Source organism: Macrosteles quadrilineatus, unplaced genomic scaffold (assembly GCF_028750875.1).
Source record: "Macrosteles quadrilineatus isolate MER2022 unplaced genomic scaffold, UCM_ALF_1.0 Scaffold_6__1_contigs__length_79288215, whole genome shotgun sequence".
In the NCBI taxonomy this organism is placed as follows: domain Eukaryota; kingdom Metazoa; phylum Arthropoda; class Insecta; order Hemiptera; family Cicadellidae; genus Macrosteles; species Macrosteles quadrilineatus.
The window spans coordinates 69,926,875-69,942,099 of NW_026542599.1; the positions used below are offsets into that span (position 1 = coordinate 69,926,875).

At 34.7% G+C, this 15,225-nt stretch overlaps 1 pseudogene; it reads right to left on the bottom strand.

The window, feature by feature from the left end:
- LOC128996296 (sodium channel protein 60E-like) overlaps positions 1 to 15,225 on the bottom strand; it is a 320,829-nt pseudogene that overhangs the window by 25,238 nt on the left and 280,366 nt on the right.

The window sequence follows — 15,225 nt, forward strand, 5'->3', positions numbered from 1 at the left end:
CATATTTATTATTATTGATTCATGGCCATCAGTATTATTTTAGTTAGTATAAATTCTCTTGTTACTGTATATTTAAATGTTATATTGTCATTCTTATTTATATTCTTATTTATATTTTATATTCTTTTATTTATAGTTTGAGTGAAACTGTCACCATTGAAGACGGACATTTTTCCCTAGTTGTGTTTATTATTAATTGTAATACCATGTTAACATTCCTGTTATTTGTTTAATGCTACAAAGTAATTGGCATGTGCTGTTTTGTAGCATTGAAAATAAAATAAATAAATAAATAAATAAATATCATACCTTTGGTCAAGTAACCTGTCAATCTATCTATATATATAATACGCTAAGCCGATTTTTGTGAACAGAACTCCTCCCTCATTTTTGGACCGATTTTGATGATTAAAGTGTCAAAACATATGTCCTGATCTGTAGTTTTGCAAAGTGTTTTTCGTTTTTTTGATATCTTTATTAGTTTGGGCAGGATCTTCAATCAAAGTTGGGTTTTCTCCCATAAGATTAACATGGGGGAATCTAAATATTTAATTGGAAACTTTGTCTCCACTAATTTGGGAGAACGGCTGGGCGTAGAAACTTGGTAGAGGTGTCCAAAGAAAGATCTTTGTCTGTAGATGAGTTATCTAAAGAAAAACGAAGTAAATTCGCTTAGGGCTCTGCCCCAGAAGCCTTTAAAATTCCCTCCACAGATGTGTTTACATTTTGGCCATGTGGATAATACTTTTGAATGAAACAGCTGTTAATTGTTTTTATTCTATATATTTAATACGCAGTTGTAACACTGTTTTCTCAGTAATTACTTGACCGATCCACAAGTTCTATGTGTCAAATTAAAGGGGATAATGCATAGATTTGCCGAACCTCATTAGAATTCACGTTTTTTCTAAGGGTTAAGACTTACAGCCCTTCAAAGGTTGAGTCAATACAATTCTTATTGAAGAAAAATACACCGTTTATAAAATTATTCGTCAGCTGTTTAATGTTTGTCAGATATGTGTTATTATTTTTATAACCTCACTTTCAGTAAGTAGTTATTAATATAGGTGTTCCTGTAAAAAACACCCGATTTTGTACAAGGAAAAGTTTATTTGTTAACTTTTTATACCACAATGTGTTATTTATAAATGTATTTGAACATTATTTGTAGCCTATGTTTTGGAATGAATTTTTTATTTTCGAATAATGTGTTAGTTATCCTGCAAAGTGATCTGAAGGAAAGTGATAATTGACGAGTTTAAGTTTGAGCATGGAATGTAAAATAATACACATAGTAGGGGATTAAAACTTATTGTTTCGATCAATATAATTTATTCCCTATGGCCACCAAACAATCATAGGGAAATCCGCTTGCAAGTTGTACAGATAATTGCTAATGAGTGGGAAACGTAAAAACATTTTATCGTAGGTGATGAATCTTACTCAAGTTAGTCGTTTAGCAGTACCAAAATTTCCCTTTCAAGATGGTGAGTACTCTGGATACGTGGAACTACAATTTATCAGTGAACTATACCCAAACATTTTTTTCGAGTACACAGGGTAGTTGTGGATCGGTCCAGTAATTACTGAGGAAACAGTGTTACAACTGCGTATTAAATATATAGATGTTGACTCGGGTCATTACAGCGTTATAAAACTTTGTCATAATTCCCTGGGTGTGAAAACAACAAAAATAAAAAGAAAAGGTAAAAAGTCACTAACTCTGCGTTAAGAGACAGCCAGAACGAAAAAAACACGTGGAGAACCATCGAACTAAAGAAGTAAATTGCAGTTAAATGTGCTCTGGAAGTCACTACATAAAAACACCAATTCTTTTGTATTGGGATCGTTTAATTAGATTTGTCACAACTGCAAATATATGAATTTCAAATCAGAACAGACTAACAGGGACACAAATATATTCTCCTTATGTTGTCATAATGTGAAGGTAAAATTAGCTCCTTATCAACAAATATTTGAATAATACATTTATTGCAATGGCGAGTTCTAACTCTCACTTAGATGAATCAACATCATTTTGGTACTTTATATAATTTTAAGATTTGGGACTACTTTTACCATCGGATTGGACCGTTAATAACCTCTAACATTTGGCTAAACTAATAAATGGGTTTGATTAACATAAATAGTTTATACAGGCCAATTATCAGTTCTATTTCGTGTAAAAAATAAGCAGCCCCTAAAAAAATACAAAGATAAACAGTATTTGTTTATACTATTATGTCTCTTATTGTTGACAATATTCCCGTGGCGGAGCACGGGTGGTTAACTAGTTATTTTTAATATAATAAAAAAAAAAAATACAGAAATTTCAGGAATGTCACTGCAAACCAAACTAAGTAGTGATGGTTTATCTAGGTTGTAAAGACCAGTCAACCCAAGAGCTAAAGTATTCTGTTAGGTTTGTAGTAGAGTGAAAATTTAAAAACGTACGTTTTCAGGAAAAACACTTTGCAAATTTTTTTCCCCTTTTTTCAAAACTCTTATTATTTTTTTTATTTCATTATCATTTGAAGTTTCATCAAATGCCCATGGTAACGCAATATCTTTGGTAGTTTTTTTTAAAAAAGAGCATCTTTAGTGGAAAAACACAAAATCCTGTCACGACCATAACATACGTTTAAATGAATATTAAAAATAGTTAATATTATTTTTATAACTATGTTTTGCTATAAACTAATTTACTTTTATGACCATTATACAATAAAAAGGTCACTGAGCTTTTGGTATATTTGGTCTTTCTAGAAAAAAATAAAAAAAACTCAAAAAATTGAAAAAAACCAATAAAATCTTTTTAAGTTTGTATAACTCCGAAAAAACTTACCTGAGACCCGAAAAATCGTTATGTTTGTATAGAGGTGTGCTTCTTTTGTGTATAAAACATTGAAATATGACGATATTTTAATTTTTGAAATTTTTATGATAGAAATCATAAACGTGATGGTCAGGGACAAGCGGTACGGTCGTGAATTTTCTGAAATAATCTTAATCTTTCAAAACAATCCTTCAATTATACTGTTAGTTATAATAAAAATGTGTGTTTCAATTGAACTAAACTGTTCAATTTACAATTATATTAAAGTTATTGTCACGACCAAACACACTATAATCCATAAGGCTGGATTGGTCGTGAAAAAACCCGCGATGGTCGTGAAACTTTGGTCGTGAAATTACGTGTTATTTGGCTCTGTTCTGGCGGTAGCCCTGCACCTCATGTTCGAGGATACAAAGTGGACTTCTAGGTTAATCTAGCAATTGAAATATCTTATAAACAAAAATTAACACCATGTCTACTTCATCGAATGACTACGTACGGTCATGGACACACCAAAATTACAAAAAACACAATCTTTCCTTTATTAATCTTGTAATTCCTCCTTTCAACTCGAAATGACCGGCACTACAATCCTGACGTTCACCCCGAACTAGTATCTAAAACCAACTGACTTCATCGACGCCAGGCTTGCCACTGTCGTGCTCCAAAGTTGAAAATTTTTCCCAAATGGTCGTGACACCAAATCGAGGGACAGACCTATTTTGTCATGGTAGTCAGTTTGCAATGACAATAAAATTATAATATGCTCCTTTTTTGTAAGTTCAATAACCATTGATGACATAAAAATATGGCTTTATATATTTCGGCATGAATAATTAGTCTAAAAACAGTGTGAAAGTTGGAAAATGTACCCTAGGGACACGTCATGGTCGTGAATTTCAAGACTTTAAAAATACGAAAAAAATACCTAGAACCTATTTAAAACCAAATAAATGTGTGTAACATGTTGCCCCCGTCCCAAAAAATATTAAAACACATAATAATTAACTACAAATCCAGTATCTACGAAGTAAAAGGCCAGGGACATGAAAACGTACGTTTTTAAATTTTCACTCAGTAATGCTCGCAAAGACTATATGACTCATTCTCTGAAATTCATGAGTCTAGAGCCCATCTTCATTAGAATGTCGGTGTGAAACCTGGTTAATAAAACCTTAAATCTAAGGACCTTTTATTTCTTATACACAACCCCCAAAACATTGTTCAGGTTTTACTGTGACTTACACTTCATACACAATAACTGATATAGAATGAATTTTTTTAAAGAATGTCTTAAAACTAGAATACAGCGTATATTTTTACACAACTTGTGAAGTAGGATACGAGAAGAAAGACCAAGGTTCACATACATTGGAGAAGAATGCGAGGAGAGAGAGAGCAATCCTAAGAAATAATTGTGATATAAGGAAGTTTGAACAACATAAGGAAGGATGACAGATACTGTATAGCAAACGTGTGATAGATGAGGTCAAGAGAGATGTGGAAAGTGAGAAATGAGATAGTAGATGGTAGAGGAAGAGAAATTTTGGAGGGATAGAAGGAAATGGACCCCCTACCCTACCATACTTAGGTGTTACTCAAACCCAGAACAATTGAAAAAAAAATCGTTAGAAAAGATTTAAAAGGTAACAATGACTTGTAACTCACAATGACTCAATGACAACATGACAACAACGACAATGATGGTCAATGACAACACAATGACACAATGACTCACAATAACTCACCCTGATCATTGCAAACCTCTTTTTATAGATCTGCAAATTCAAACTGCAGTAAATTTGTTCATTTATGATCTGATTGTTTATATATTAAAAAACCCTGAATATCTTCAATTTAATAATCACAGTCACAACACTCGTTTTAAAAATACTGCGCTGTTAGAATCCCATCGTCTTAGTAAAACTAGTAATTGCCACATAATTTTATCAATTAAAGTATATAATTCAGTAAAAAATAATCTAAATTTTCATTCAATTAACAAATTTAAGGCTATGTTTTATAATTATCTACTTCAGAACCCTTTTTATAGTCTGGATGATTATTTTAAACTGGGAGAAATTGTCCTTTAGTTTGGTTTTAATTTCAGTTAAGAATGTGAATGGAGTTGAATGTTAATTGTAATATTCAATAGTATGTTTATTTTAAGACTTGGTTTGAAAACTGCAAATAGACTTTGTCAATGATATGTAAATGTATCCTTATGGCAAATAAAGATTGATTGATTGATTGATTGAATCAACCATTCCTGTTCAAGGAGATGTACTGAGATACGTACTTGGACCACCGGATGTAGAACATCTCCAAGTCGTCTTCCACAATGCCGATCTCCTCCTCCTGATGAGCTTGGTTGAAGTTCTCCAGGATGATGGCGATGTACATGTTGATGACTATCATGTAGTTGATGATGATGAAGGAGGTGAAGTATGTGATGGCTAGGAGAGGATGGCCGCAGTTTCCGTTGGGCTGATCGTTGAAGTTAGGGTCGCAGTCAGGCGGCTGGATCATCAGAGATTCCAACACGTCGTTCCACCCTGCTGACGTCATCAGTCTGGACAAAAGGTGATTAGCTTTAGACAACGGAGATGATTCATAATGAACTCTGCCTCATTTGACATTAGTCTTTAGAAGGAAAGTGGAAATGATTACTCGTGAAATCCTGCCAAAGCTATCAGTCTGGTCAAACGGTTACAGGACAAAAGGATTTAGAAGACAAGGAATTAATCATAGTATCATTAAATACCCCCGCCGCAGCAAACCTGCAGACTAAGCGAATTTCCATTTGCCTGATTTGATTTACACTAAAATGTCTACTTAAAAATTTAACATTTATTTCCTATTAAAATAGAATTAGTTTAACAGGTACTTAGGTTTGCTGCATCAGGGAGGGTAAAACTGCTTTTTTTGTAAAATGTTAATAGTTAGTAAGAAATAAAAACATTTTCCAAATTTGATCAAAATATGTTCATAAACAAGCAAACTACAACAGTTTACTTGTTCTCCATAAGAATAACATGGGAATTAAAAATTTACATTTTTTTTTAATTTTCTCCGTAACCATTAGGCGCATAGTAACACTTCAATATACTAAATTATTTGTTTTTTTAAGCTCTACAAAATGGTTTGGAAAGATTTTGCAAAATTTTATGTTTTTTGGGTCAAAAATGGGAAAAACCTGTTTTTACCCCATAAAACCCCCCATAAACCCCCGTTCCCATAGCCCGATCATGCTGGTTCGCGAACTCGTTCAAGTTTATCCCGCCTTACACCTTCAAACCAAATTTTATCAAAATCGGACAAAAATTACTCAAGTTATCGTGCGGATGGACACATATATATATATATATATATATATATATATATATATATATATATATATATATCTATATATAGATATATAAAAATTTGAACGAATGGTGTTTTTGGCCTCTGGGGACATCAAAATGAAAAAGTAAATCGGTCCCGGGCTTAGGTCTTACCATGAGACCTACGGTAATAGCTACTTCCCTATAGGGAAATTCGCTAAAAGAGTAGAGTAAAACATTAACACATTCTTATAATATTAAGACAGCCATCATGTTAAATTTTGAAAGATTTATGTGGCAGTTGCCATCCTTTGGTGGGTGGGGGTGGGGTTGGGGTGTGAATTTATAGTAGTTGCTACTGTTGCTAGTATAGTGAAGCAAAACTGCATTTCATGGGGTTGGGTATTTTTTAAATTAACTGTCTGTAAGTTGATACTACTTTTTTTACCTGAGCTAAAAAATCTAACTCATCAAAAATAAAAAATCACCACTAATGGCAATGGTGTGTTCTCCACGTAACTGAGAATTACCTGAACAACAGCTGCATACTGCGTCCAAATGTCTCAAAGTTGACCATGTCATTGAGTGCTCGTTGCTGCTTCACATGGCCAAACACGGACATTCCAATGATCGCGTAGATGAACGTTATCAGAGCCAGGAGAGCTCCTATGTTGAACAAGGCTGGCAAAGAAACTACGAGAGCAAACAGTAACTTTCGTATACCCTTGGCAGCCTGTAAAAAACATGGACCAAACATCATACACTTAGACCGAACAACGTACTTTAGTAGGATGCAGAGCTGAAATTGTATTTATAGAAAAGAGGCAAAATAAAATAAATCAACATAGGACCTCTGCCATGTTAACTAAGTTGTGAAAGTGGAATATGATCACAACGTTGCTGCAATTGTGGCATTAACAGTTTTGACAATAAGTTCTAAAATGTATTCAAATGAAAAGTCAAGAATGCTTCAGTTGACATCATAATACCTATTTTAAGTACTATGATTTGCGAGGACATAATATAAAAAAAAATATTATCTTGGTACCAGGACCACAATAATTAAATTTGTCTCGGTTATTCTAAGTAATAGTGTTTCTATGAGGCACACGTTACCTTAATCAGCCGCAATATTCGGCCGATTCGGAAGACCCTGACAACTCTGAGCAGTGTTGGTGAGACTGGGAAGTCAATCATGATATCCTCCATGAGAATCCCGAGGATGGAAGCCAGAACCAAGAGGAAGTCAAACATGTTCCAAGGGACGGTGAAGTAGTGATACCTCAGTCCGATTATCTTCACCATCGCCTCTGAAAACAGTTTTACATTTTATCAGTACTATCTCTCTTATTCTACTTTAACTTCTTTCTATTTAACTTTCCATCTAAGCCTACAAACAATTTAATATCGTGTTAACACTAAATTTAGAAACTAGTTTAATTAAGGATGCTATAGCTTCCAGTAAATCGTCTTTTCAGATTGGATTGGTTAAGAAGTCTGTTTATACAAAAGAAATCAGCAATTAGTTGATAGCTACACACTGGTAGCAGCTCAACAAAATTACATATATTTTCACTCTAAAACAGCAACACTTTAACATGGAAATAGGATGTCTATCAACAGGCCAAAATTCTAGTCAATAACCTACAGGATAATGGAATGGTAGAGGAGAGCTAACTGATTTTTCCTGATCTGTTTCATATAAATATTTTCATAAAACTTGTGGACCTCACCTAATTATGTTCAACATCACAAGTTTTAAGTCATATAATGTCAAGTATTATTTTGTTTCCACTAAAAGAACCAGTGCTCTACTGTATCCAGTAAGCTTTATCACTAATACCACTTCAACTTTTCATACTGACCTAAGCCGAAAACAGTGGTGAAGAAGGCGTTGCTAACTTCCAACACAAAGAATATTGCATGGTGTTGGTTATAGTGCTCGATACCCATCGTCAACATGTTGAGGAAGATCAAAACAAATATTGCAATCTCAAACCTGAAACAGATTGAACAACGTGCTACTTCAATCTTGACAGTATATTGTATCATGTATAATTTACATTATTAAACCCATACAACATCTAAGAACACGTATATATTTAAATAATGAGAGTTCATGACAAAATATACTGTATTTGTTATCTCTACTAGATTACACAGGTATTCATTTGTAGATTTTGTAAGTTTACTAAAATTATTAGGCACGTCTGAATAAATAGCATCATCACAAAACTGCAGCGAATGGGCCATGGCAGATCCTTTATACTTACAAACAAAACGAGTCCCAAAACGTACCTCTGTGGAGCACCGTGTTCTATTGAAATGTTTTTGCTTCAAACCAACAACTATAATAGCTAGATTCAGAAGAATGTTATGCTAACATAGTCAAAAGCGCATTTGCTCAAAGCAACAAAAGTAGAACAAATAAATAGCATTACCTTCTAGAATTTGATAAATCATAAAACATTGCTAGGAACTGATTCAAAGGTCTCTTAATAACTTTCTGTGGCTTCTTTCTGCCCAGCTTCTTCATCGCTGTGTAATAATGTTTTTGACTTTCGGTGAGGAACATTTCTAACACTCCCCCTTCATACTGAAACAAAAGAGAAAATCTGAAATATAATGAACTATTGATTTTAAATTATCTTTGTCATAAATACAACGATGATATGTTATTAGGCTATAAATACATACTTGTATCGCTTTAGACTTCCAAAAGTACCAGTATGAAAAATGTAATCACTACTATTTTTTAGTAACTACTGTACTGTAATTACATATTTGTACATGGGTTGTACGTAAATTAAGGTTATTGTTCTTGACCTAGAGCTTGTTACTGTACTGCACATTACCTTTTTGATAGGTACACCACTAACACTACCCAGTAAACCTTTGGTGGTCTTAAACACGGCAGTAAAGCCAAGTTTAATCCCAACTGAAATCTCTGTCACGATAGTAACTTATCAACACCAGCTGCACGTACCAATTGGCATAGCCTTCTGCACACTTTTAACCCACTTGAAAATTTTTTTCGTCTAAGCACTTTTCTGCATGCACATCCGTCAACTGGCAAAATATTTGTTTAAGGATTGATACTCTTTACACAGAGAACAAATCAAATTTTCCTTGACCAGAGTCTAAATTTTCCTCGGCATTGTTTACAGTTACTACGACAATAGTTGCATAGGGTGAGAAACAGCTGGAATAGTGGAATAGGCCAAAATAAAAGAATACAGACTAGCGTCTCAGTTTCCTGGTCAGGAACCGATGAGAACCTATTTTGCGAAGGAGTGGCGGATTGTGGGAGAGCCCCTCACGTTGATTTAAGAAAAATTATAAAATTAATTATAAAATTAAACTGTCATAACCTAACCTAGCCAACCAAACTTGCTAATAATATAAAAAAGATACAAGATCAAAATTGAATGAAGGTTTACTAATAAAAAAATATTGCTTTCCCTTGTATCGTTGTGGTAATGGTGTTCCCTCAAGAGAAGAGTGATGTCACGTCCCCCCACTCCTTCGCTAAAGAGGTTCTCATCGGTTCCTGACCAGGAAAACTAGATGCTATACATCCACACTGCTGTCAGATCAGAACTAGCTCACTTGGACATGACTTAAGCTTGTTGTATAAATCAATACAACCCTTGTTTTTTAAGTTTGAAACCAGCAATATGCATGTACAATTCACTAACAAAATAGAAAATCGCCCCTTACATACCTTTTTCTTGAGCATATTGAAATTGTCTATAATTACTCCTATGAACAAATTAAGCGTAAAGAAGCTTCCGCATACGATGAATATAACAAAGTAGATGTAGGCGTACAGATTGGCCTCGTACTCGGGTTGCTCATCAACTCCTCTAGCATCCACAGCATCTGCCATCACCTCCATCCATCCCTCGAATGTGGCCTGAAACGTTCCATCTTGTATCAGATAAGTAGTCTAAAATAGTATATTTCATAACAAGAGTAGAAAGTCAGTCACATTTGAGACAATGTTTGAAGTGTGAGATTTATCAAGCAGTATAAGCTTGATATTTAGCAATGCAGTTTTTTGCTGTGTTAAAAAACATGTAAACTGTTCTAAGAGTGTCTATTGACAGCTATGTACGATATACAGGGTGAATCAGACCACCCGTGCACATACTTTAACGGGATACTTTAATTCTTTATACAGCCGCTTGTGTAACTCACTAGACTCACTGATCAGTTATACAAATGTTTACCCACTTCTACAATAGCTAGAGGGATCTGACATTTTTTGTGGAGGTCCGTATTGGTCCCAAACCACCTAGTAAATTAAAAAAGTTACATTTTAAAACTACAACCCCCCAAAAAGATTCCCTTAAATCCCCCTTTTTTGAGAAAAACTTGTATTTTTAAACGGCTATAGTTCGAAAACAGTAAGAGCAAGCAAAGATTTGAAATAATTTTAAAGGTCAAGAATTACATTTTCTGCAAGACCTTTATTTGCGTTTTTCGAAAATCGCACTCCTTTACCTTCAAAAAACGACCTACTTCAAAAATTTGTAAAATGTCTTTAATTTTCATCCTGTTACTCGTTTTTTTTTTATTACTTTTTGGACATATATTTCTACTTTTATTGATGCTTACATTGACAGAAAAGTGCCTAAAGTGACATTTTTAAATTGCAGCCCACGGGAAAAAAATTAAATGGCGGATTTTCAATGAAAAAGGTTTTTTTAACACTTGTTGGGCCAAAATGTGTATGGGTGGGTTGATTCACCCTGTATTTTTAACAAACAAGTTTCTACTCACCACTTGAAATAAAGCTAAGTAAGCGTTTCCAACATTGTCAAAAGTAATTTTGGAATTTATCCACGTAAAATTATTATCTTTACACTCATGAATGTTTTTTACAACCTGAAACAACAACAGTTATTAACCATAAATACACATAATATACCGATACATAGAAAATGACGTTTTCTTGATTTTTACCAGTATTTAAAATTTCTTCAGTAATTTTGCTACTGTATGGGTGTTTATGATTATGAAAGGAAAATATATTTTTACCGAATATCTTATGTCATAGTCCACTAATCATAGTTTTGGTCAAGTAAATCTTATCAATGGTAATGCCAAATGAAATCCATATTTCATGCCTAGTAATATTTGATTATTTAAACGTCATGTAAATGTATTAAAACTAATTTGTTTGAATCAAGAAAGGATGTAAACGAAAAAAAAATTATGGATATAACGTCTTTCTCTTAGTCTTAGAAGTGACTTACAGATACTGGAAGAAGCTCTCCGTCGTCATCAACACATTTGAAAAACTTTCCACCAAAAAATTGTACACCCATAATAGAAAAAATGAGCCAAAACACCAAACACACTAACAGGACGTTGAAGATGGAGGGAATGGCGTACATCAACGCATTCACAACTATCTGTGAACAGAAGCATTCTTTAAGCATTTCAATTTTCTTAAATTGTCCAACAGGACATTATGAAAAATTAATTTTGAAACCGCTTTATTTATTTTTTTTTTACAAATTTTTATGTTGATTATAATCAAAGTAATACAGTGATCCTACATGTTTTGTTTCAGTTTCATCTTTAGAATGTAATTGAATTGTTTATTGCAGAAACCCCATACGCAAAATTTTCCAATTTTGAATTTTCAGTATATTAATTATATACAAATTGAAATAAGCCTACATCGTTTGGTGGGGAAATCACACAACTGGGGAAAAAGTTGGTTATGGGGTTTCAAAAAACAAAAAAAAGTTGGGGGGCAAAAAACAATTCAATTGTATTTCCTATCATAGGAGTTGAAAACAAGAAATCAATACAGAATTTTATTGATATGTTACCTGAACGTGCAAAATGCAAACATTTTTGCTACCTACTCACCACGAATAAAATTACTCATGAACTCTACTCTGAACTATTGTGAAGAATAAAAGAAAGGAAAATAAATCAAATTTAAATTATGTAATTAGAACCAAAATCCGGAATTGAAGCAGACACCACATACCCTCATTCCCTGCCATCTAGATATTGCTCTGAGCGGCCTTAAAGCTCTTAACGTCCTTAAAGACCTCAGGACTTTGAGATTTTCATTTTCTTCTATTAATAAACTAAATATTGATACCTGGAAACAAAGACATATACATTTTATTATTTATATACAAACACCTTACTCCAATAGAATAGATTGATGTTTCTATACATTAAAACCGAATCCAATTGTTGGTTTTAACAACTAAGTAAAAAAATCCGTAATGATATTAAACCTAAAAATTTGTAACCGTATGTGTGTATAACAGTTATCAAAACACAATGTTGAAATTGTTACTGCACTTATATTTTATTTTCTAAAACAACACTTCTCTGATTTCTCTATATGCGGTAAAACACTATTTTTTTGTGTTAAATTGTTTAAAATAAATCTTTGCATTGATTTCATCACATTGATGAATTATTATTACTACTTCTAATTAATTCCAAGAAATACAAACAAGGAAACCAAGTTGTGTGTTGTTATACATTTTTTCAACCCTCTGATAGTGACTATTTATTTATTCTCCAGCTCATTATTTGAATCACTTAAAGCTATGGTTCCACAGACTGTGTGTAATCTCCGCCATGCAATGCGATTTTTTCCGCTGCGGAATTACAACGCCACTGGTTAAATGGAGTTCCCCTGTGTGCGGTTCCACTGACGTGAGTTTCCACATGGCGGACAAATCATACTGGTCTGAGAGCAGTGACAGTGTGGATTCTGCCAGCGGAGAAGAGCCATCAATAATTGTGACCGTGCAGTTTCATTATGTCTTGTGCGGTTTTGTTAAATAAATAACAAAAATGCTAAATGTTGGTACATACCTTAATGTTATTACTAGTTTAATCTCGGCATTCAAAGGTTGTTTGCCTCGATTAGTAGCGTTGGTGGGCAAGTGATCTTTGATGAGATCAACCAAAAAGAAAAATTGGTCTTTTGACACAAGGAAGTACCGCTTAAACTTTGTTTTGTTGTCTACTAAACGTTTAAGAACAAGTATGTTGTAAGCTCCTTCACTGTCCCGATTCTTAAATATATCACTTCAATCACTATGACTTGACACCAATAAAGATAAAAGATCGACAACATCATCATCAATATCATCATACAGCATCAAAGCAACGAGGGCTTTTATCTTCCTATCCATACTCGTTGCTAGTTTGGACACAAGTGAATTTCCGCAACGTTATTTCCGCAGTCTGCGGAACCATAGCTTAAACCTGCACTGTTTCCTATGCTTGTACTTTATTTGTAAAACTCAATCTAAATTAACACAACACATCTCACATAATAGAAGAATCGTTGAGTTATACTTACAAAAACAATAATAAAATCTAAAGCTGTCCAAAAGCTAGTGAAGTATCTATAAAACCCCAATGCGATCCACTTAAGCACCATTTCAACGATAAACAGCAAACAGAACCCGAAATTAGTCCAGTAAAGAATGGTTTTGAGGAAGACGTTTCTGTCGAGGTAGATGTCCTCGAAGCAGAGGGTGATACTCGACGCAAAGATGAGTACGAGGATGACCCACTCAAAGGCTGGAGTGTCCACCACTTGCAGTACAGAGGTTCTCATGTTGGTCCACCACTGACCCAGACAGGTGTTCATACAGTCATCACAGCAATGTGACCTGAGCAACAACATACAAGATGAGTACGAGGATGACCCACTCAAAGGCTGGAGTGTCCACCACTTGCAGTACAGAGGTTCTCATGTTGGTCCACCACTGGCCCAGACAGGTGTTCATACAGTCATCACAGCAATGTGACCTGAGCAACAACATACAAGATGAGTACGAGGATGACCCACTCAAAGGCTGGAGTGTCCACCACTTGTAGTACAGAGGTTCTCATGTTGGTCCACCACTGGCCCAGACAGGTGTTCATACAGTCATCACAGCAATGTGACCTGAGCAACAACATACAAGATGAGTAAGAGGATTGCCCACTCAAAGGCTGGAGTGTCCACCACTTGTAGTACAGAGGTTCTCATGTTGGTCCACCACTGGCCCAGACAGGTGTTCATACAGTCATCACAGCAATGTGACCTGAGCAACAACATACAAGATGAGTAAGAGGAAGACCCACTCAAAGGCTGGAGTGTCCACCACTTGTAGTACAGAGGTTCTCATGTTGGTCCACCACTGGCCCAGACAGGTGTTCATACAGTCATCACAGCAATGTGACCTGAGCAACAACATACAAGATGAGTAAGAGGAAGACCCACTCAAAGGCTGGAGTGTCCACCACTTGTAGTACAGAGGTTCTCATGTTGGTCCACCACTGACCCAGACAGGTGTTCATACAGTCATCACAGCAGTGTGACCTGAGCAACAACATACAAGATGAGTACGAGGATGACCCACTCAAAGGCTGGAGTGTCCACCACTTGTAGTACAGAGGTTCTCATGTTGGTCCACCACTGGCCCAGACAGGTGTTCATACAGTCATCACAGCAATGTGACCTGAGCAACAACATACAAGATAAAAACTATCAATGGGTTATTATCACTATCATTATGAGATGGTAACGCCACCTAGGTGCATATTTTAACCCAAATATAAGGTAAGGGATGAGTGTAGAATGTTGTGAGGTGATCTGTGTAACTTTTTTACTGACTAAGATCAGCTGTTTCATCAGTCAGGATAATTTTTTACTTCAAAAATTATCAGAAACAAAACTGGGTCCAGTTTCGAACCATCAAAAAGCTGGAATCGATCCAGCTTCCTCGATCCTGACCTTCCTCATTTAATTGATAGAGGAGTACTTCAACCAATTGGCTATCCAGCCCTCGCTAATAAGTGAACCCTGATTAGTAAAATACTTAGTTATTTATTTTTACTTTTTTGGAACGTCAGAATGTAAGCTTAACCAGTTATAAAATTTCTCCAGTTTTTGTAGCAATGCTGCATAGTAAAGTTTGTTTACGGTAAATTTGGGTTTGAAACCTACACAAGCTGTGTGAAGACATCCTAAGGCTCGGAACTACAGTACTGCCCTTAACTGCCATATTGTATCATATA